This window comes from Microcaecilia unicolor, chromosome 7 (genome assembly GCF_901765095.1).
Source record: "Microcaecilia unicolor chromosome 7, aMicUni1.1, whole genome shotgun sequence".
NCBI lineage: Eukaryota > Metazoa > Chordata > Amphibia > Gymnophiona > Siphonopidae > Microcaecilia > Microcaecilia unicolor.
The window spans coordinates 146,751,018-146,773,588 of record NC_044037.1 but is presented as its reverse complement, the minus strand read 5'-3'; the positions used below and the strand labels follow the sequence as shown (position 1 = coordinate 146,773,588).

The window sequence follows — 22,571 nt, the reverse complement described above, 5'->3', positions numbered from 1 at the left end:
TTTTAACTTTAGTTTGCAGCACAGCTTAGCTAGTTCAGCCTACAGCATTAACAGATAGACTCTAGAAGGCACAATAGGGCCTAGTTTAGTCTTCATTCCCACCCACCCTCCCCAACTCCTGCCCACGCCTAGCACAACTCAACATTTATACTCTTAATTTATAGCCAGTTATTCTAATTAAGATAACAAAAAAGCAACCCCTTTACAGAGTTTCAATTACATTTCATTACTTTCTTAGAAGCAAACACTAAATAAATCACACAATATACCATATAATCTAAAGGCCAGGGCCGTGCTAACATGGTAAGTGGGGTAAGCACCACAGGGGGGCGCCGACCTCTGGAGGGCACCTACCATTTCCTGAGGTCAGCTCACTTGCAAAATGTTTTACCTGAAGTTGTGATTCTCCTCTCTCCCCTGCCCTCCCCTCTTCAACCACAGTGCTCACTGAGGTAGGCAGGCTCTGCTGAAGTTGTTTGAAAGAATACAACCAGTGCTATTTATGTCTTTGGTGTGGGACGAACTCCTCATTCAGGGTGAGCTTGAACAACATTCAAATTAAAGAGAACAGCCAGGTTTGGAGGGAGGTGTGCAAGTGAGACTGGGGAGAAATAAAAACTAAATAGTGTAATTGTTAAAATCTGTAAGTTGTTCAAAGTTTTTTTTCTCTGAGCTTGTACACTGAGAGGAGGGCATGACTGCAATGATGTTTGCATAATTATCAGGTAATCCGATAGCTACAGCTAAAAGCCATTTCATTGGCTGATGGTTCTAACAGTAGTTTCAGAGGAAGTTTAGCTGACGTAGTGTAGAAGAGCTGGTAAGTGAAAATCTGATTGGTTTTTTTTTGTGTGTTTGTTTTTATATAAAAGATTCTCCTTGGATAGGGAAGAGTCTGTGATATGTGAAAATATATTTTATCAATGATCAGAAAAAGAAAGTCACCAGACAACAAAGGTAGAGAAAAATCATTTTATTTTCATTTTAGTGTTTGGCATATGTCCACTTTGAGAATTTACATCTGCTATCTTATTTTACAATATATAGCAATTTGTTTCTAAGAATATTGCTGACAATTTCTGTCAGTATGGCAAGTGGTGAGTGATCATTTTCACGGTTAAAAATCATAAAAAACTCGTAAAAAATGCCCGTTTCAAAAGGGAAGGAAACGGGCGCTAGCAAGGCCATCCCCCACTCTCCCTCCCTCGCTGTTCCAGACTCTGCCGTCCCTCCGTTTTCACCCCCCCTTTCCTCGACCCAGTCGACCCCCCTTCTCAGCGAAAACCGTCCCCCGCCGCCGTCCAGTACCTGTGCTGACGGGGGACCCCAACCCCCGTCAGCCGAAGTCCAGTGCTGGCCGGTGAGTCTGACGTCGGTGCTGGGGAAAATGGTAGAGGCTATTATTAAAAACAAAATTACAGAGCACATCCAAGGACATGGATTACTGAGACCAAGTCAGCACAGCTTTTGTGTGGAGAAATCTTGCCTGACCAATTTACTTCAATTCTTTGAAGGAGTAAACAAACATGTGGACAAAGGGGAGCCAGTTGATATTGTGTATCTGGATTTAAAAAGGCGTTTGACAAGGTACCTCATGAAAGGCTACAGAGGAAACTGGAGGGTCATGGGATAGGGGAAATGTCCTATTGTGGATTAAAAACTGGTTGAAGGATAGGAAACAGAGAGTGGGGTTAAATGGGCAGTATTCACAAGTGGGGTTCCTCAGGGGTCTGTGCTAGGACCGCTGCTTTTTAATATATTTATAAATGATTTAGAGATGGGAGTAATTAGCGAGGTACCTTGTCAAACGCCTTTTGAAAATCCAGATACACAATATCAACCGACTCCCCTTTGTCCACATGTTTGTTTACTCCTTCAAAGAATTGAAGTAAATTGGTCAGGCAAGATTTCCCCACACAAAAGCCTTGCTGACTTGGTCTCAGTAATCCATGTCCTTGGATGTGCTCTGTAATTTTGTTTTTAATAATAGCCTCTACCATTTTCCCTGGCACCAACGTCAGACTCACCAGTCTATAATTTCCTGGATCTCCCCTGGAACCTCTTTTGAAAATTGGCGTTACATTGGCTAGCGTTTTAGCATGCACTAAAATTTAGCATTCGCTAACACTAGAGATACCCAAATATTCATATGGGTGTCTCTAGCAATAGCGTGCGCTAAAAACCATGGCACGCCTACAGCGTGGCTTAGTAAACAAGGCCCTAAAAATGTTAACCCTATATTTTTCAGATCCACAATTGCCTCCTCTTGTCAATATGATATTCTGTAGGAATCATTTTTGACAACATCCATCATAAGGGCCTTGTGACTCTACATAGTATCATTCTTTCATCACATCACATGGGCTAACCTGTTAGAAAACTTACTAAAGCTAATTTCTTCATGTGAGCACTTAAACAATATCCTACAATCAAAATATGTATTATAACTACTTCCTAGTTTCAAAAACGTATCTCTAACTCCAAAAACTATAACATGCTATAATCACCCTTATCAAATCCTCTACTGTCATCTATATAAAACTGAGTTTCATCTGTACTGTCTGAAAGTGCAATGTTCCTCGCCAATTAAGGCGCACACCTTCTTCTTGAGAGGCCAGCACAAAATCTCAATCTACTGTAAAGCAATAATGCTGCTACCTTTAACAGTCTCATTTATTGTAACAGCTGTTTTCATCCATTAAGGATACAGTTCAATTTTTTCAATTGTAAAGGGCAAACTGTCTCCTCATTCTGACAATTCTATCAATCTCACTGTTCACATTCCATTCTATTCTCAGCATTTATATCCCATTTATGTCAACATGAAATCAGAGCAGATTACAAAGTAAACTTACTAAACAGATTTTAAATGTTTACTAGAAAGTTTTTTCAGCTTTCTGAAATATCAACTAGTTAGATAAATCCAGAATTTAAATTGGAATCGAATTCCACATTTTACTTGATAGACCAAAACAAGAAAAAGACTAAGCAGCAAGGGTGGTCAATAAATGAGTATAGGCATAAGGACAACAACCACTAATAAATGGAACACTAGGCATGCAATCTTGGACTCTATTCACAAACAACTGACAGCTAATACTGATCTCTAAATAAAGAGGTTAGAGAATCAAATTCCCTACATCCATATATCAGTCTTTTCACAGTATTCTGCAGGAGCTGTAACCTATTGTAAAGTTCTTATGCATACCTATATGCAATGAGCTACAATAATCAATTTGTGATATCTATAGCTTAAACCAATAGGCAAAAATGTACTGAAAAGAGAAAGATCTAATTACCCTTAGCTGATATAGCTATAAAATACTTTTTCCTCTTAGATTGTTTACGTGACACTCCATTGTAAATTGAGAACCTAAAATAAATTCTAAGACTCTGGGAAAACATTTCATAAGTAATTTGTTCACCAGTCCTTAATGTATAAGTCTTAGAAACTCTAATAAAGTATTATTAAAATTTAACAACTTAATTTTTACAGGACTGTCATCCTTTCTTATAAATATCCCAGTAACCTACACTTACTGATATTCTTTTCTAAATTCTATCATACAAGAAATGTGGATTGGTGTAAATATATTTGCATAACAAGTAACATGATAGGCTTCAAGTACTCTGTTATATGCATAATTTCTTACTTATGCAATACAGATTTCATAGGAAAAAGGATAAAGGAATGGTATTTGATATCCCATCTTTCTGTGGTTTACATATTATATGCAGGTATTTATCTTGTATCTGAGGCAACTGAGAGTCAAGGGGCTTTCCCAAAGTCAAGGGAAAAACACTATTAAATTCGATTGACTAGGGACAAGATGTTCAACAAACAGTTAGTGGCATCTCTACTTACAAAAAGCTTATTAATCGGACAATAGTCCTAAATAGTCCTAGCATTAGAGATCTAGCAAACCATCTCATAAATGGTAAAAGATAAAGCAAATAAAATTAGGCTAGACTAGGCAGTCGCCTAGTGCAACACTTTTCTTTTCTGGAGCAGCATAAAGTGACTCCAGTCAAGGCAACGTAATAGATGTTAACAACTTCATAACCTTAAAAATCTTCAATATATACTGTTTCTGGTGGATATTGTTCTCAGGCATCTCATTTACCTGAGTAAATGACTCTCTCTCACACCAAGTAAAACCTTACCATAAATTCAATCTATTAGATAATTGAGTGGATTCCCTTAAATCCTATAGCCAAAGTTTTTCTGGACACACAGCTCCTATTCATCGACAGCATTAGCAGCGATAGGTGCAAAATTATATACCATTACTAACAATGAGAAATTTGGAGTTTCACATTGTAGCTGATAATGACAGATTCTCCCACAGTACAAACTTTTCTCTCTAACCACAACATATAATACAGACAGTAAGATTAAAGATGGTTAAGCACTACATGACTTAGAGATTATTTAGTCAGCTGAGAGTCTGGCGGCAATCAACAAGTGAATACTTAAGTAAAACACAAACACAAGGCAATGCCTCCTACTGTTAGTATAACTTTTATGATAGAATCAGTTCCCTCTCAGTCCTTTATGACAAGAGTCCATCTAGATTTTGGTTCTGCATCTGATTGCAGATCTTCAAGCCTATGTTGAAATCTTCACCCATCTCTTTAAAGTGTCTTTTGATAAATGCTGCTTCCTAAATGTTCACACAGATGTCACTGTTTAGTGAGAGAACCTGGAAAGTACCCATTTTCACTTGATAGCAGTACATGTTCTGAAGAGCTAATGGCAAGCCTTGAATCCAATTTTAATCCACTTTCTTGTAATCCGGTTATCTTCAATCTTCAGTATTCCATTTTGTTCCTTCTGGGGTCCTTTTACTAAGGTGCGCTGAAAAATGGCTTGGGTTTTGTGTGCCAGCCAATCCATTTTCAGCGTGCCTATAAAAAAGGCCTTTTAAAAATGTTTGCCAAAAATGAACGTGCGGAAAAATAAAAATTGCCGCACGTCCATTTTGGGTCTGCGACCTTACTGCAAGCCAATGACCTAGCGGTAAAGACTCACATGGTAAACAGGCGGTAATGACCCACGTGTGTCAAATGCCACTTGATGCGCATCCAAAAATAAAAATGATTTTTTAGACATGCGTATCAGACGCACGCCAAAATTGAAATTACCGCAAGAGCCATGTGACAGCCGGGTGGTAACTCCATTTTGGTGCACATTAGGCGCACGTACAGCTTTATGCGGCTTAGTAAAAGGACCCCTCTATTTTCTCTGAGTCTCAATTGTAGTACAAGATGTGAAACTGATGCTTTATGCCAAAATGTTTTTACTACCTGTTTGACTATAAAAAGGAATGCCCCTATCTCTAGAGAGTCACATTATGATTCCTTAGGAAAGGATAAAGGATTGCATTAGCTGTTTTCACTACTTACTCAGCCTGAAAATAAATACAATATTCAGACCTTTGACATATGGATAGTTGGATAAAATCCATTTGCAAAGTCAGAAGAAGTCCTAATGGTATGGGATTTGTGTCCTTTGGCTGATCTTTACAGGTATTGCTTAGAGACCAGACAAGTAGCACATAATTTCTCTGTAAGTGCTGGACAATTTTGGAATTGCACCAATCATGTGAGAATTTCAAACAAATTATGAATAAAACAAAATATAAATCATCCCCCCTTTACCTTCGATGTCTCTCACTGACAAACGGAGGTAACGCTAAAGTAAAGCAAGAGATCTGAAACATCATCTGGCCAGGATGAGGTTCCAGGCACTGTCAACATGCAAATGCACCTAGCCTGTCTCCAAAATCTAGAGGGTCTTTTACTAAAGCTTAGCTCAATTTATCTGCAGCAGGGCCCATTTTATTCCTTTGGGCCCTGCTGCAGATAACTCGAGCTAAGCTTTAGTAAAAGACCTCCAAAATTTCCAATTACAGTGCTTCCTCCTGGGGCTTAGGAGACTTTCTGGAGAGGTGACAATGGAGAAGGCAACACTAAAGAATGGGAAATGCGGAGTATATTTAACACTAATGCAGCAGTCTTAGCTGCTTAACCAGCATAAAGAATTTCTTCATATGTAACAATAGATTAATAGTTACACTTGCTAATAATTCACATACACATGCGCCTTTTACAATGGTGTTATTCTCAAAAATCGATTTGTTTATGCTCCATAAAATTCAATATATTTCTTTACCTTGGCAAATGATTCAAACTCTTCTATTAGTACAATTGTCAACAAGGTAGTTCTTTTCCAGTAACACAATAAAATCAAGAAGTCCTTTTAATTAAACACTAATTACATTATTTACAGAGCTGAATAATCAAACACATATACATGCGAAATGGTTTTGCATGGGTGGGAACATGGGCGTCCTTAGTTAGACCTGAAATTTAATGCGAACAGGGTAAGGGGGAAGTCGTTTTAGACCCATTAGCAATTTTGTGGCGTTGGAGAGTGACGAGATCATTTTTGGGAGAGAAAGCTGAATCGTTGTTTGGAGAGAAAGCTGAGAGTTTGTTGAGTACCTGTTACATTTGTCTGTGTCCCCTAGTCGGAGAGTTTTCACCCTCACCTGCCTCTTTTGTGTTTTACCTTTTCAGCTTTCCATACCCTTTCTAGCCCCCAAACCCAGACACCACTACTCCTTCCTCTATCTCCCCCATCCCCTCCCCCTATCTGTCTCCATTCACTGTCCCCAAGTTCATATTTCATTCCCTTACCTGTTTGTTGTTTCTGCTTGTCTCTTTGTCCTGTGTACTGCTGCAGCGTGTTTGTGAAGACTGTCATTTGCTGCTTGGAAAGTGAGTGGCTAGAAGGTGTGGCAGGAGAGTTTGTAGTGGGTTAGAGAGTTCTTGCAGTGTGGCTCTGCTGTGTGTGACTGCATTGTTTGTCGGTGGTGGAAGAGTGAGTGTCAGCTTCTGTTCGTTGCTGCTGTGTTTCACCAGGTTGGTAGGGAGAGGTGAGCACTGGTATCACTGCATTGCACCTGTAGTGTGGGAAAATGGAGGAACTAAATACACTGGTGGCTTACATGTTTGAGGAAGAGGGGAGGCACCACAGGAGGTACTCACGCCCCAGAGTTTTCAGGCTCCAGAGCAGTTTCCTAGACCTCACTGGCCTGCAGTGTATCACTAGGTACCGCTTTGATAGGACTGCCATTCAGCACCTTTGTGACCAGCTCCAACCTCTCCTGCAGCCCAGAACCCGTAGGAACAACCCCATCCCTGTGCACCTAAAGATCACTGCTTCTCTATCTTTTCTGGCCACTAGGAGTTTCCAGTCTGTCCTATCTGTGAACATGGCTTCCATTTCTAACAGACTCACCCAGTTCCTTGATGCCTTCCTTACCCACACCTCTGAGTACATCACCTTCCCCACCAACCCCCAGGCCCTGCAGAACAACATGGCTGACTTCTAAGCTGTAGCTCGCTTCCCCTCGGTCATAGGCGCCATTGACTGCACACATGTCGCACTCAGAACCCCCCGGGCACGAGAGGCCACTTATAGGAACAGGAAAGCATTCCACTCACTCAATATGCAAGTTGTGTGTGACACCCAGGGAGATATTCTACACGTGTGTGCCCGATACTCAGGTTCCACCCATGACGCCTATATATTGAAGCACTCAGGAATCTTCCGCAGGTTTGACCGAGGGGAGATCACCGGCGGATGGCTCCTAGGTAAGTGCAGCATGGATCTGCCCAAACTATACCTCCTCCACCGGGCAACCCTCAGCACTGTCTCCCTCCAGCTCACTCCACAACCCACTATTCCCCCCCCCCTCCACCTCCACAAGGTACCCACTCCAAACAATACACACTCATCTTTCTCATCCTGCTTCTCCCCAAAAAAGATATAGTAGAATTGGAAAAGGTACAGCGAAGGGCGACGAAAATGATAGTGGGGATGGGACGACTTTCCTATGAAGAGAGGCTGAGAAGGCTAGGGCTTTTCAGCTTGGAGAAGAGACGGCTGAGGGGAGATATGATAGAAGTGTATAAAATAATGAGTGGAATGGATCGGGTGGATGTGAAGCGACTGTTCACGCTATCCAAAAATACTAGGACTAGAGGGCATGAGTTGAAGCTACAGTGTGGTAAATTTAAAACGAATCGGAGAAAATTTTTCTTCACCCAACGTGTAATTAGACTCTGGAATTCATTGCCGGAGAACGTGGTACGGGCGGTTAGCTTGACGGAGTTTAAAAAGGGGTTAGATAGATTCCTAAAGGACAAGTCCATAGACCGCTATTAAATGGACTGGAAAAATTCCTCATTTTTAGGTATAACTTGTCTGGAATGTTTTTACGTTTGGGGAGCGTGCCAGGTGCCCTTGACCTGGATTGGCCACTGTCGGTGACAGGATGCTGGGCTAGATGGACCTTTGGTCTTTCCCAGTATGGCACTACTTATGTACTTATGTACTTATGTGATAGAGGCTACCCACAGCGGAGTTGGCTCATGACCCCCATAGTGCACCCACAGGGTTGGAGAACTACAACAGTAGACATTGGACCACACGTGGCATCATCGAGCGCACCTTCGGACAACTTAAGAACAGTTTCCGATGTCTGGACCATTCTGGAGGGGAGCTCCTGTACAGCCCTCAAAAGGTGGCAAAGATATTCCTGGCCTGCTGCATGCTACATAATTTGGCAATGCGCAGAGGACAGGCCCTCCCAGAACAACCACAGCAACCACAACAGCAGGCATCAGATAAAGAGGATGAGGAGCCCCCTCCACCTCCCGCCCACAGAGCAGAGCAGAGTGTACACCAGCTGGGGGTCAGAGCCAGGCAAAGACTGCTCTGTGCATATTCCCCTCCCTCCAACCCTCACACTCCTTCCTCCCACCCCCCAGCATGCCCCATCCCCTCCTAACCCTCCCACCGTGTTCCTTTGCAGCTGGTGCTGCAGGGGAACTCTGTTGAAAGTCCTCCTCTGATGAGCTCCCACTGTCCTCCTCTGTGTCAACAAGGCAGCCTACTGCCTCGGCTGCCCTGTGGAAGTCCAGCCACCTTGCAGGCACAGGACCCAGAAGGGGAGCTGATGTGGTGGCTGGAGGGGCTGAGGATCTCAAGCTCCTCTTCTTTGTGGGTGGCTGCTGTGCAGTGGTGGAAGTAGATGCCACTTGTTGCTGCATCAGGGCTGTACTAGGTGCTTTCAGGTCACAGCATAGGCCCTCGATGCTGTGCTCCAGCCATTGGAGCTGCTGTACTGCTTCCCGTTGGGCCTGTACCACTTCCTGTTGCACCTGTAGTGCTTCCCGTTGTACCTGTCGCGCTTCCTGTTGCAGCTCCAATTTCTGGGACCGGTAATCTTCCAGGTGCACATTGTGGCCCAGCAATTAGTACATAAGAACATAAGTAATGCCACACTGGGAAAAGACCAAAGGTCCATCGAGCCCAGCATCCCATCTACGACAGCAGCCCCCTAGTCCTAGTATTTTTGGAAAGTGTGGACAGATGCTTCACATCCACCTGTTCCACTCCACTCAATATTTTATATACCTCTATCATGTCTCCCCTCAGCCGTCTCTTCTCCAAGCTGAAAAGCCCTAGCCTCCTTAGTCTTTCTTCATAGGGAAGTCGTCCCATCCCCGCTGTCATTTTAGTCGCCCTTCTCTGCACCTTTTCCAATTCTACTATATCTTTCTTGAGATGCGGTGACCAGAATTGAACACAGTACTCAAGGTGCGGTCGCACCATGGAGCGATACAACGGCATTATAACATCCTCACACCTGTTTTCCATACCTTTCCTAATGATACCCAACATTCTATTCGCTTTCCTAGCCGCAGCAGCACACTGAGCAGAAGGTTTCAGTGTATTATCGACGATGACACCCAGATCCCTTTCTTGGTCCATAACTCCTAACGTGGAACCTTGCATGACGTAGCTATAATTCGGGTTCTTTTTTCCCACATGCATCACCTTGCACTTGCTCACATTAACATCAACTGCCATTTAGCCGCCCAGTCTCCCAGTCTCGTAAGGTCCTTCTGTAATTTTTCACAATCCTGTCGCGAGTTAATGACTTTGAATAACTTTGTGTCATCAGCAAATTTAATTACCTCGCTAGTTACTCCCATCTCTAAATCATTTATAAATATGTTAAAAATCAGCGGTCCTAGCACAGACCTCTGAGGAACCCCACTAACTACCCTTCTCCATTGTGAATTGTGTCGCAAGGCGCAGTAGCTGCCTCCTCTGGCTGGATGGCCTCTGCTGTGAATGTGCCCCCCTTCTACATCTTCTTCCTCTGTGCCACCATTGGAAAAGGCTGCAGGTGGTGGAGGGAGAGCCTCTGCTGTAGGTGGTGGAGTTAGAGCCTCCGCTGCTGGTCCTGCATGCATTCTTGTGCAGGCACACCTCCAGGCCCACTGGTTTGCTGCTCTGTGTGCTGTTCAGTGTGCTGGGGCTGGTGGCCACTAGGGCCAGCTTCTGCCTCTGACTGGCTGTCATCACCTGCATAGCAAAAGGGGAGGAAGTGTGTTGGTCAAAATTGTTTTTTAGCATTCATATTCATAGCCCCACACGCAAAGACCCAGCAAAGAGATGGTGAGGAATGGGATTGGCAGGCAAGCCAAAAATGTCATTGTACATGGCACAGAACTAGAGACGAGGAGCGCAGTGTACTTCAGAGACTGATGTGCAAGAGAGCCACACAGGCAGGTGGGTAGACATAGAACTGTGGAAAGAGTGCAGAGGACACAGTGGCTACAGCACAGAGGTGTGGGAAGGAGATTTGTACAGTTTGGTGATGGGAAAAGAGGAGGGAGTGGGGAAGGCCCCCAAAGCCGTGAAACAGTGGTAACCTACACATACATAGCTGGAAATCCTCCCCCTCCTCCCTCTACCTGGCTACTCCCTGTGTCATGGTCTGTAATGAATAGCGATTTGTATTGCATGTGGTGTTCTCACCCCTTCCCCTACTTAGGAGCACCAAACTGTCCCCCACTTGTGTAAAACAGAGTGTAGTGCAGATTAGGGTTACCATATTTTGTCCCCCAAAAAGGAGGACAAATGCCCCGCCCCCACCACAGACCCCCGCCCTCTTTCACACCCTCGCTCCGCTCCCTGTCACACCCTCACTCCACCTCCTGTCACATTTCCCCTCCCCCATCACATTCCCCTTCGCCCCCCCCTCCCCGTCACCCCCCTCCCCTTACCTTACTACTGCCCTGGCAGTCTAGTGACTTCTTCGGGGCAGGAAAGAGCCCCCTCTTTCCTGCCCGGAGCACTGCCCTGCATGCATCCTTCCTGTTGGTGATCTCGGCGCTGATTCAAAATGGCTGCCGAGAGTTGAAGTCTCGCGAGGCTCTTTCCTGCCCCAAAGGCGGAAGAGGTCACTAGACCACCAGGGCACTAGTAAGTAAGGGGAGGGGAGGCTAGTAATCTGCCTGTTTGTTTAGATTTCTGGACAAACGAGCAGGCTGGCGGGCGGGCCGTCCGCCCACCAGCCTGCCCGTTTGTCCAGAAATCCGGACAAATGGTCAGATTGGCAAAACCCGCCCGGTTGCCCGGACATGCCCTCAAAAAGAGGACATGTCCGGGTAAATCCAGACATATGGTAACCCTAGTGCAGATACCCAAGTTTCCTAATGGTCAACCTATCTGAGCCCTCAGGCTGTGTTGATGTATCCTGGGACCCAATGCCGTGGATTCCCTCCTGGGGCAACAGCCCATGAATGATACGCACTGGGGTGGGGGGGGGGGGGGGGGGTCAAGTTATTAGTGTCATCTGCTGGGGAGGTTGGCACCAGCCTTCTTCCTCACATCATGCCTCAGCCGGTGCCACTTCCACTTGCAGTCTTTCACATCCCTGCCACAGTGGAAGACCTCGTTGACCTGGTCCCTTACTGCTTTCCATTCTCTCTGCTTTGTTGTAGCAGCCAGCCTCTGGCCCGTGGGAGCAAAGAGATGTGTATGCCTTCTCTGGATTTTCTGCATCAGCAGTTCAATTTCAGGGTCACTGAAATTACCCTTGCGGGTGGGTGCCTGCTTTGGTGCCATTGTAACAATGCAATGCAAAGATAACAATGCGATGCAAAGATTCAAAAATACTGAGAAGGACGCTTCAATACTACCCCAGGGATGCCCATGTCAGAACGCGATGGGTGTCCCCGAGATGGAAGTCCTAATTTCGATTATTGACAAAATCCCTAAATGTCCCCAGCTGCTCTGCTGATTTGGGCGTCCTCATTTCAATTATGGGTGAGGGAACTATGGACATCCCCAGCTGCTCTGCTGATTTGGGCGTCCTCATTTCAATTATGGGTGAGGGAACTATGGACATCCCCAGCTGCTCTGTGTTTTGGACGCCCTAATTTCGATAATGGGTGAAAATGGGTGAAAATGATAAACGTCCCCAGCTGCTCTTCTCAATTTGGAAGTTTGCATTCCCTTTATTGGTGCCTCTTTAAAACGACTTTCTCTGTGCTTGCACTTTAGAAGTTTTTCTTTAGATTTTGGGGTGGTATTTCAAAGCCTTTTAGCTTCAGTTATAGTAAACCTTGTTTTTGCCACTGTATGCTTTTGTATACCTGTTTATTTGTTTGTTTGTTTGTTTGTTTTTTTTTGGGGGGGGGGGACTTTTTTGCCAATTCTTGAAAGATAACTGTTGTGTGGGCCAGTGGCGTAGCCAGACAGCCAATTTTGGGTGGGCCTGAGCACAAAGTGGGTGGGCACAAAATTTTTCTCTCCCCCCCCCCCCCCCAGCACTTCCCAATTCAAAATATAAATACTTTAGCAGATGAGGATCCCCAATCTCTGTCAGCTGAAGGCCTCCAGTAAAGATGGCCAGAACTCCTCTCCACCAAGCCCAGTAGGCAGCAGCAACTCCTCGAGCCACTGATGCCAGCACCCCCATACATGCTTAGTTGTCAGTAGCTCCAGGATGCTGCCCCCATCTGCCAAGCTCAGTAGAAGGCATCTCTGGCCAGCTTCAGAAGAGACCCCAGCTAGTAGGGCTTGGGAATCCCCACTAGCTACAGCAAGGGTCAGGGCTGCCGTTAGCCATGCTGGTGACCAGGGCAGAAAATAAAGCCCCTTCCCCAATTCCCTCTCCTCATCTGCCCTTAAAGTCACACTGACAGACCGTCACAAATTACAAAACAAGGGATCACAAATTAGAAATACAAATATATATACAAAATTGAACTGGGAACCTCAGCATGTACTGCAACACTGGAGAAAAAAAACCCCAAAACAAAACAAAAGCGCATTTCCTTTTCTACGTAACACAATAAAAAGATATCCGCTATGCACATTTCCCAAAGTTAACATATTCCATTTAAAATATTCAAAGTAAAATGATTTTCCTACCTTTATTGTCTGGACATTTTATTTTTCCATCATGTTGGTTCCAATTTCTCTTTCCCACTTTCCTGTCTGTCTTCTGCTAATTCTTCAAGCGGTTGTCCATTTGTCTTTTTTCTCCTGTTGTTTCATTTCCTCACTACACCTACCTCTGAAATATTGATCCTTCCATTTTAGCTCTTTTCTTTCCTTTTTTTTTTTTTTTTTCTTTTCTGCCTCTGTACACTCAAATTTCATCCTCTTTCTAAATCTTTTCCTTCTTTTTACTTTTCAGATATCTATCACATTTCCATCTCCTTTCACCCACTAGCTCTCCCATTCCGCATCTCGCTCCTTCTCAGCCTTCCATTCCCTTCCATCTTCAATCTACAAGCCATTACCATATTTCTACCCCCCTGTGATCACTATTCTCTCATTTTTTCCTTGCCATCTCCACTCCCTGGGCCTTTTCCCCATGCTTCCCCCATTCCCAGTGTCTCCCTCCCTCCACCCTTCCAGCCCAGCATCTGTTCCCTCTTTCTACCTTGTAGCCTGATATTTCCCTATCCCTTTTACCTCCCATCACCAGCATCTTCCTGTCCCATCTCTCTCCCCTCCCCCATTATCCAGCATTTTCCCTTTCTCTTCCCTACCATCCACTGTCTATCTTCTCTCCCTGGATCCAGCTTCCCTCTTTCTCCCCTCCCTGGATCCATCTTCCCTCTTTCTCCCCTCCCCCACTTGTGCATATCTCCTTTCCTCTCCTCTTCTCCACCTTCATGTCCAACTTTTCTCCCTCTCCTTGCCTTGAGCCCCTGGTTTGACATCTCTCTCTACCCCCTTCCCCCCCACCTACCACCATCTCTCCATCCTTCCTTTCCCTCGCCTCAATGCCATGTTCAACATTTCCCCTCTCATCTCTCCCTTCCACTTCCATGTGCAACACGTTTTTTTCTCTCATGCCCTTTCCCTCCCTCTCCCCATCCCACCCATATCCAACAATTCTCCCTCTCTTTCCCCTTGCAGCATCTCTCCGTCCCTCCCCCCACCTAGCTCTACCCTGTCTCACTCCCTCATCCCAACAGTGCTCCTGTCTCCACCCCCCACCCACACACAAACAAACAAACAAACAAACAAACAAACCAACCACCCTCCAGCATGTGCTGCACGTTTTTCCCCTCCCTTTCCCCAGCCAGCACTGGCACACTGGCTACAGGCCTTCTTTCCTCCACCTCCCTCCCTCCCCTTCGGGCAGCGCAGTCTAACACTACAACAAAGCTGCACCGGGTCCGTCCTTCCTCCCGCTACACTGCTGCCCTCCGGTTCCATCTTTGTTCTTCTGCTGCTTATCTGCAGCGGATCCGCACGCTACCAGGCTGTCTGTATGCTGCCTGCGACTGCTTCCTCTACGCTGGCCCCGCCCCCTTAGGCGGGGCCAGCGCAGGGGAAGCAGTCGCAGGCAGCATACAGACAGCCTGGTAACGCGCGGATACGCTCGCTGCAGATAAGCAGCAGAAGAACAAAGATGGAGCCGGAGGGCAGCAGCGTAGCGGGAGGAAAGACGGACCCGGTGCAGCTTTGTTGTATTGTTAGACACTGCGCTGCCCGAGGGGGGGGGAGGGAGGTGGAGGAAAGAAGGCCTGCAGGGTGCCGGCAGCAGATGAATTCTTTTGGCCGCGGCGTCTCTCTCTGCACCGTTGCTGGGTGGGCCCGAGCCCAAAGTGGGTGGGCCCAGGCCCACCCAGGCCCACCCGTGGCTACGCCCCTGGTGTGGGCTTTGTACCTTTTCTTTCCAAAAGTTTCAGACTGGATGTTAGCTAGTAGCTTAGCATATACTCTGCATTTTCTACATCTGACTAACTCTCCATTCTCTACCCTGCAGGAGCTCCTTGCTGTGTGAGATACGCTTCCTCACTGCCCCCCATTCTCTCTCCTTTGTTGAAGCAGGCAGCCTCTGGTCCCTTGGAGCCAACAGATTCTTGCACCACAAGTTCAAGGTAAGCTCATACCTCTCAGCCACCTCTTCCATTTCTGCTATGTAGGTGCAAAAAAACACTTCTTGCATCTTGTAGGACAGCTGGTCAAGGGGATTGCAAGAGACAGCCGAGGACTGTAATACACTGTACTCTGAGAGCCATGATTGTTCTACACAATTCATTGTACAGATGTCTTGTTCTCTATTGGACACACTCAGTTGTGGCTGCCTGTAGGGTGGGGGTGGGGGAGGGGGAGGGGTAAAGGCCCTCAGAATGGATGTGGGCATCCCTCATGGTCAAGGACTCTCCATTCTCTGTATGTTCTCTGCATTCAAACCTTACCTCTATTTTCACCAGGTTCACGGGTATGCACAGCTGGTAGTTCTTCTCCCGCTTTGCACTTCATGTGTCTCCCCACTAGGTTCCATCCTTCTTTATGTGGTGAACCCCAGTCCCCTTTTATGAAGTGAAGTTACCTCAGAGGAGGGCGGGACACAGTGAGGCCCGACGATGACGAGGAGAAGAGATTTACTTGTTTTACAAGCAGCCGGGCAGACACGAGGCGCTACCTGCAACTCGGCTGCACAAAATATTTTTTAAAGGTAGGTGGGAGGTGGGAAGCGGAGCAGCGGGAGCGGTATGGTGGGGCAGCACCGCAGCGGCGCCCTTGAAGGCAGGCGCCCCCTGTGGTGCTTACCCCGCTAACCATGTTGGCACAGCCCTGTGATCCAGCTGTTTGTAGCTCCTTCCTGGCCCTCACCAATGTGGTTTGGTTGTGGGTAAGGGTGTCAGCTGATCAGAGAGTAAACATAGTCTATGCGCTACCTATGGTTATCTGCAAGTTTGTACTTGGCAGATCACTAGTGCTAGACAACATACCTATTATTTACACAACTCTGTGCTGTGGGGCTCTATGGTAAGAGGGGAGAGGCTGGATGGGCATTTCTGTTCCTCAACCCAGCCTCCCCCCCTTACCATATAGCCATGCAGTTTGAAAGGAACAGGTGGCCTTCTGTATGGCCACACTTATGACACATATGTACCAAAGTTTCTCTGTCACAGTTCACCTGCCATGCAACCTCTCACATCAACCCCAGCACTTGATAATACCACATATGTAGTGCACAAAGTACACACACAGACCCTGGTAGGTGCAAAAAGTGTAAAATTGTATTATATGAACAAACTATATATAAAAAAAATTTTCCCCAACATCATTCACCCCTCTCCTCTCCCTCCAATAGCCTCTTAAGAACTCAATCACCAGCAGTATGAGATGGCTACGGGTCTGCTGGTGGTGGCAGCACTGCGGCAGAGGATAGAGTATTGTTGTAAGAAGAAACAGCCTCAACAGCCTCTTACAACAATACTCTATCCTCTGCCTTAGACACTCTTGCACCTTTGATGAGCCGCCCTATAAGGCGTACAAAACCCCAACCTTGGCTGACTTCTAATATCCGCTACCTACGTTCCTGTACCCGCTCCGCCGAACGCCTCTGGCGGAAATCTCGGGCCCTTGCTGATTTCTTACACTTTAAGTTCATGCTGACCTCCTTCCAATCTGCTCTTTTACGCGCCAAACAGGATTATTATAGCCAACTGACCAACTCTCTTGGCTCTAACCCTCGACTTCTCTTCACCAAGGTGCCCCCTCCCCCCAACTCCCCCTTCATTATCTCCTCAGATCCTTGCTGAATTCTTTCACGACAAGGTTCAAAAGATAAACCTTGAATTCTCTACCTTGCCACCTCTCCCTCCACTAGTCCGTTCCCCTCTCTCTCCTTCCCCTCATTCCTTTTCCTCCTTTCCTGAAGTTACTATAGAGGAAACTACACTTCTCCTTTCTTCCTCAAAATGTACCACCTGTTCCTCTGATCCCATTCCCACCCACCTTCTTAATGCCATCTCTCCTACTCTTATTCCTTTTATCTGTCACATTCTCAACCTCTCACTTTCCACTGCAACTGTCCCTGCTGCCTTTAAACATGCTGTGGTCACACCTCTCCTTAAGAAGCCTTCACTTGACCCAACTTGTCCCTCTAATTACTGACCCATCTCCCTCCTCCCTTTTCTCTCCAAATTACTTGAGCGTGCTGTTCACCACCACTGCCTTGATTTTCTCTCCTCACATGCTATTCTTGACCCACTACAATCTGGTTTTCGCCCTCTCCACTCAACCGAAACTGCGCTTACTAAAGTCTCCAATGACCTATTACTGGCTAAATCCAGAGCTCTCTATTCCATCCTCATTCTTCTTGATCTTTCCGCTGCTTTTGACATTGTCAATCACAGCATACTCCTCGATACCCTGTCCTCACTTGGATTCCAGAGCTCTGTCCTTTCCTGGTTCTCTTCCTACCTCTCCCTCCGCACCTTCAGTGTTCACTCTGGTGGATCCTCTTCTACTTCTATCCCTCTGCCTGTCGGCGTACCTCAGGGTTCTGTTCTTGGTACCCTCCTCTTTTCTATCTACACTTCTTCCCTTGGTTCATTAATCTCATCCCATGGCTTTTCCTACCATCTCTATGCTGATGACTCCCAAATCTACCTTTCTACCCCTGATATCTCACCTTGCATCCAAACCAAAGTTTCAGCATGCTTGTCTGACATTGCTGTCTGGATGTCTCAACGCCACCTGAAATTAAACATGACCAAAACCGAGCTTCTTATTTTTCCCCCCAAACCCACCTCCCCACTCCCCCCATTTTCTATTTCTGTTGATGGCTCTCTCATTCTCCCTGTCTCCTCAGCTCGAAACCTTGGGGTCATCTTTGACTCTTCTCTCTCCTTCTCTGCTCATATCCAGCAGATCGTCAAGACCTGTCGTTTCTTTCTTTACAACATCCATAAAATCCGCCCCTTTCTTTCCGAGCACTCTACCAAAACCCTCATCCACACTCTTGTCACCTCTCGTTTAGACTACTGCAATCTGCTTCTTGCTGACCTCCCACTTAGTCACCTCTCCCCTCTCCAATCGGTTCAAAACTCTGCTGCCCGTCTCGTCTTCCGCCAGGGTCGCTTTACTCATACTACCCCTCTCCTCAAGTCGCTTCACTGGCTCCCTATCCATTTTCGCATCCTGTTCAAACTTCTTCTACTAACCTATAAATGTACTCACTCTGCTGCTCCCCAGTATCTCTCCACACTCGTCCTTCCCTACACCCCTTCCCGTGCACTCCGCTCCATGGATAAATCCTTCTTATCTGTTCCCTTCTCCACTACTGCCAACTCCAGACTTCGCGCCTTCTGTCTCGCTGCACCCTACGCCTGGAATAAACTTCCTGAGCCCCTACGTCTTGCCCCATCCTTGGCCACCTTTAAATCTAGACTGAAAGCCCACCTCTTTAACATTGCTTTTGACTCGTAACCACTTGTAACCACTCGCCTCCACCTACTCTACTACTACTATACTCTCCTCTCCTCCTTCCTGTACATATTAATTGATTTGATTTGCTTACTTTATTTTTTGTCTATTAGATTGTAAGCTCTTTGAGCAGGGACTGTCTTTCTTCTATGTTTGTGCAGTGCTGCATACGCCTTGTAGCGCTATAGAAATGCTAAATAGTAGTAGTAGTAGTAGCAGCATGTTTGCATTTTGAGTTGTGACGGGGGGGGGGGGGGGGTAGGGGGAAGCACATTACTTTAATATGAGGCAATGACATCCACTAAGAGTAGGACCTCAGGCAGGAATACCATGAAACAGTTTCCACCCCAGAAAGGGGGATACAGAAGTGAGGCATGTCATCTCATTCATCTCAGAGGAGGTTAGTTGGAATATGTAGCCACACTCATGGGAGGGGTAGCTGCAACCTCAGGCCTTGATCAGGGACAGAGGTGTTATGACTTACTAGTTGCCTATTAGCCACATGGAAACTGAAATTGTACACAATATTTGCATCTATATATATAAAAGGCACCTCCAACGTTCCAATGAAGCCTCAAGCTGGAAACTTGAGGCGCCCGAGATATCCGGTTTGGCCTGCAGTCAGTGTAGCTCCGCCCTCGCGTCAAAACGCGATGACGCAGAGGGTGGGACGGGCCTGCAGTCAGAGTACCTCCGCCCTCACGTCAAAACGCGATGACGTAGAGGGCAGAGTGGGAAACGCACAATGCACGAGTTCCAGAGATTCAGTGACAGCAGCGGGGGCAGCGCTGCAAACTTTAATCACAAACTCGCAACCAAGTGACGGAGGGAGGGAGAGGGGGGGTGGAACTCGGAAGGGAGGGACGGAGGGGGGGTTCTGGAACTCAGAAGGGAGGGAGGGAGGATGGTGGCCGGGAAATTACCTTGCTAGCGCCCGTTTCATTTTTTCCCGCAACGGGCATTTCTTACTAGTTTTTAAATAAACACATTTACAAATGAGTACAGGTGCCCTGTTTATAATACTTACGTCGAGCCCTGAGGCGCTGTCGCTCTGTTCTTATAATGTCGGGGCTCTCCCTCCGGATCTGCTGGAACCTGCGCCTCAGGGACTCGAGGTCCCTCATAATGCCAAAACATCTGCAAGACGCAAGTTTGTACACCAGGAGTTAGGGGATGGCCCTTCTTGTCTTCAGCACACAAATTCATTTGGAAGTCAAATTGGAGAGACACACAACACTGATTGGGGGAGGGGGAACATTACATTGGTATAGGTGATGTCATTGAGGTGGACATGAGGACAGAGTACGGTTTGTGTGCAGTATTGTAGGGATGTGGGAATGTTTTTCCTTTCTAGTACATTGATTCTATTAATGAATGTGCATGTGCACATATCGCTGATTACCCTTGAATGCAGACTACAGTTAGCTCTTACATTGCTGAGGGATCTCTTATATGTGTAGCTACAGGAGGGGGACCTGATAGCCCAGGACCGGGGGTGGGGGGGAAAACAAACATTTACCTTTCCAACCTGTCTCTTATTTGAGTCCAGGCTTGAATAGAGACAGTCCTGGGGGGCAGGTGGTGGTGGTGCATGAAAAGAGTGCGTCGGTGCCTGAGGCAAAGGTGCACTAGGCACAAACTTTCAGCGTCGATGAAGTTCGGCTCACATCTGAGAGACATGTTTCTCAGTGAATAACCATTGGAAATCGTGCATCACCTTATATGGACGCCCATGCGTGATGGACGTCCTTACATGCACAGTTCCATATATGGACGACTGTCCCATATATGGATAGGTCCACACGTGGATGTCCTGGCTCATATATGATGGGTCCGCACGTGGACAACCATGACGCATGGATGTCCATGACATACAAGGACCGTCATCACGTGTCCGGGGTCTTATATGGATTAGTACGTGTTCATATGTGTGGAGCCTTCCTTATATGGATCATTATCAAGTGTGCGAACCTCTTCATATATACACTAAAAAAATATGAATATTCCTTATATTTCTCGATGTTCCGCAAGTACAGTGAATGTAGTTGCGGAACATCCAGGTACGGGAAATATAAATTTACATTCATAGTGGAAAGTACAGTAAAAAAGGATGTGTTTCTTGGAGAACTGCCGAAGGATGGCGGTTCTGTAAGACAGACGTCCTTCTTCTACAGTTCTGTGAGAAATGTCCTTTTTACCACACTATGGACGTCCTTGATTTGGTCGTTTCGCGCTGCGATTTTGGAATGTCTAAGTACGTCCATACTATTTTTCGATTATGCCTTCCTGATTTTGGGCGACTTTGTGAGGACGCCCCAATTCTGACTTGGACGACCTTTTGAAAATGCCCCTCCAAATATACCACTACTACTAACGAACCCACTCTGTTGGAGGTAAAGAGCCATTTATTTCAAAGAAAATTATTTATTTTAATGTTCTTTAAAGTTTATGGAAATCAGTATTAGCAATAAGAACAGAACTGAAAATCTTTTCTATATCTAAAGCCAGGAACAAAAGAATAGGGTTTCAGATAGAATACCTCCGTACAGGGATGTGACTGCAAAACAGTATTGTGGAAAACAATCTCTGCTATTGGTTTTCTCTCTCATCATAGACAGGAGAGGCATACAGGCTAAACACATGTCAGACTCCAACAAAGCCTCTCTATTGCTTCTTAGTTAAAGGACAGAGATAAAATAAATTGTTATTTGCCTTCTTTATGGCAAACATTTATCCAGGCTGAGATCTCGGTTGATTCACAGTCCTAAGACCTTGTCAGTTGTTGCTGTTGGTTTTGTTTTTACACAGTTAGAATTTCATTCAGTTAGTGTTAACAACAACAAAGAGCAAAAACTCATTGAGCTCTCAAAGTATGTCTGGAAGAGAGCTTGGGTGGGTCATTCTACACATTTTCTTATTTTTAGTTCACAATCTGAGTTTAAAGGATAAAAACAGTTTCACTCACCACATCCCCCCCCCCCCTCCTGAGTTCTTCCTGTCTCCATGGAATAATCTAGTCATGCTGACTGCATCTGATTTCCAAAGCATTAGGTAGTAAACTTATTAGGAGACAATTCAAGTCCTCAGGGTGTGAGCCATCATTTACGGTAAGAATAGTCTGACATCTTTAGTGAGTCTGTTGGTAGTTGTGATATCCTCTAAACTGGGTGGTTTTTTCTTGTTTCGGGTTATATTTTTGGCTGTGAGTACAATATCTCCATGTTGGCTCTCGATTTCCTTTAAACATCTTAACAGCAGGTTTAAAGTCTGGTACACATTTAGGGGGTCTTTTACTAAACCTTAGCTCAAGTTATCTGCAGCAGGGCCCATAGAAATAAAATGGGCCTTGCTGCAAATAACTCAAGCCAAGCTTCAGTAAAAGACTCCCTCAGGGGGTCATTTATTAAGGCTCACTCATTACCGCGCACTAAAATTGGGTGCACACTAAACATTAGAGATGCCCATAGGAATGCATTGGCGTCTCTAACATTTAACGAGCGCTAAAAACGTGAGCACCACTTAGTAAAAGGGGGTCTCATTTTGTTATTCTTTCAGTAAGTGTTAAAGTTCAGTTTCAGTTCATTTGCCTTAACTGCACTTTTTAGAAAAGGCTTCAAAGAAATGAAATAAAGTTTTTCTCCAATTCTCTATTTACCCACAGTTCATACTGTGAAGGTACTTAAAGGCTGCTACAATAGATTTTCTAGAACTCAACCTGTGCTTTTCTATAAAATTTAAGAAAATTCCCAATTAATATAGCCAATTTACCTTTCCTAATTACCAAATTAGGAAATGCAAACAAAAATATTTCTCTCCTCAAAAAAAAAGAAAAAAAAGAAAGAAATGACTCTTCTCAGTAAACCTACTTATTCCTCTTATCTACATATAAAGTATCAACTATAAAAATAAGCCTTTTCATATACAAGTTTTGCCTCTGGTTTTCTCTAGCAAT

At 45.5% G+C, this 22,571-nt stretch overlaps 1 long non-coding RNA gene across 1 annotated transcript; it reads right to left on the bottom strand.

The window, feature by feature from the left end:
- Window positions 1-4,842: 4,842 nt before the first annotated feature.
- On the bottom strand, window positions 4,843-22,112 carry LOC115473825. The gene is made up of 3 exons (XR_003942760.1): window positions 22,034-22,112; window positions 18,200-18,205; window positions 4,843-4,858 (listed from the first exon to the last, which is right to left on the bottom strand). It is a non-coding gene; the product is annotated as an uncharacterized LOC115473825 (long non-coding RNA).
- Between the last annotated feature and the right edge of the window lie 459 nt (window positions 22,113-22,571).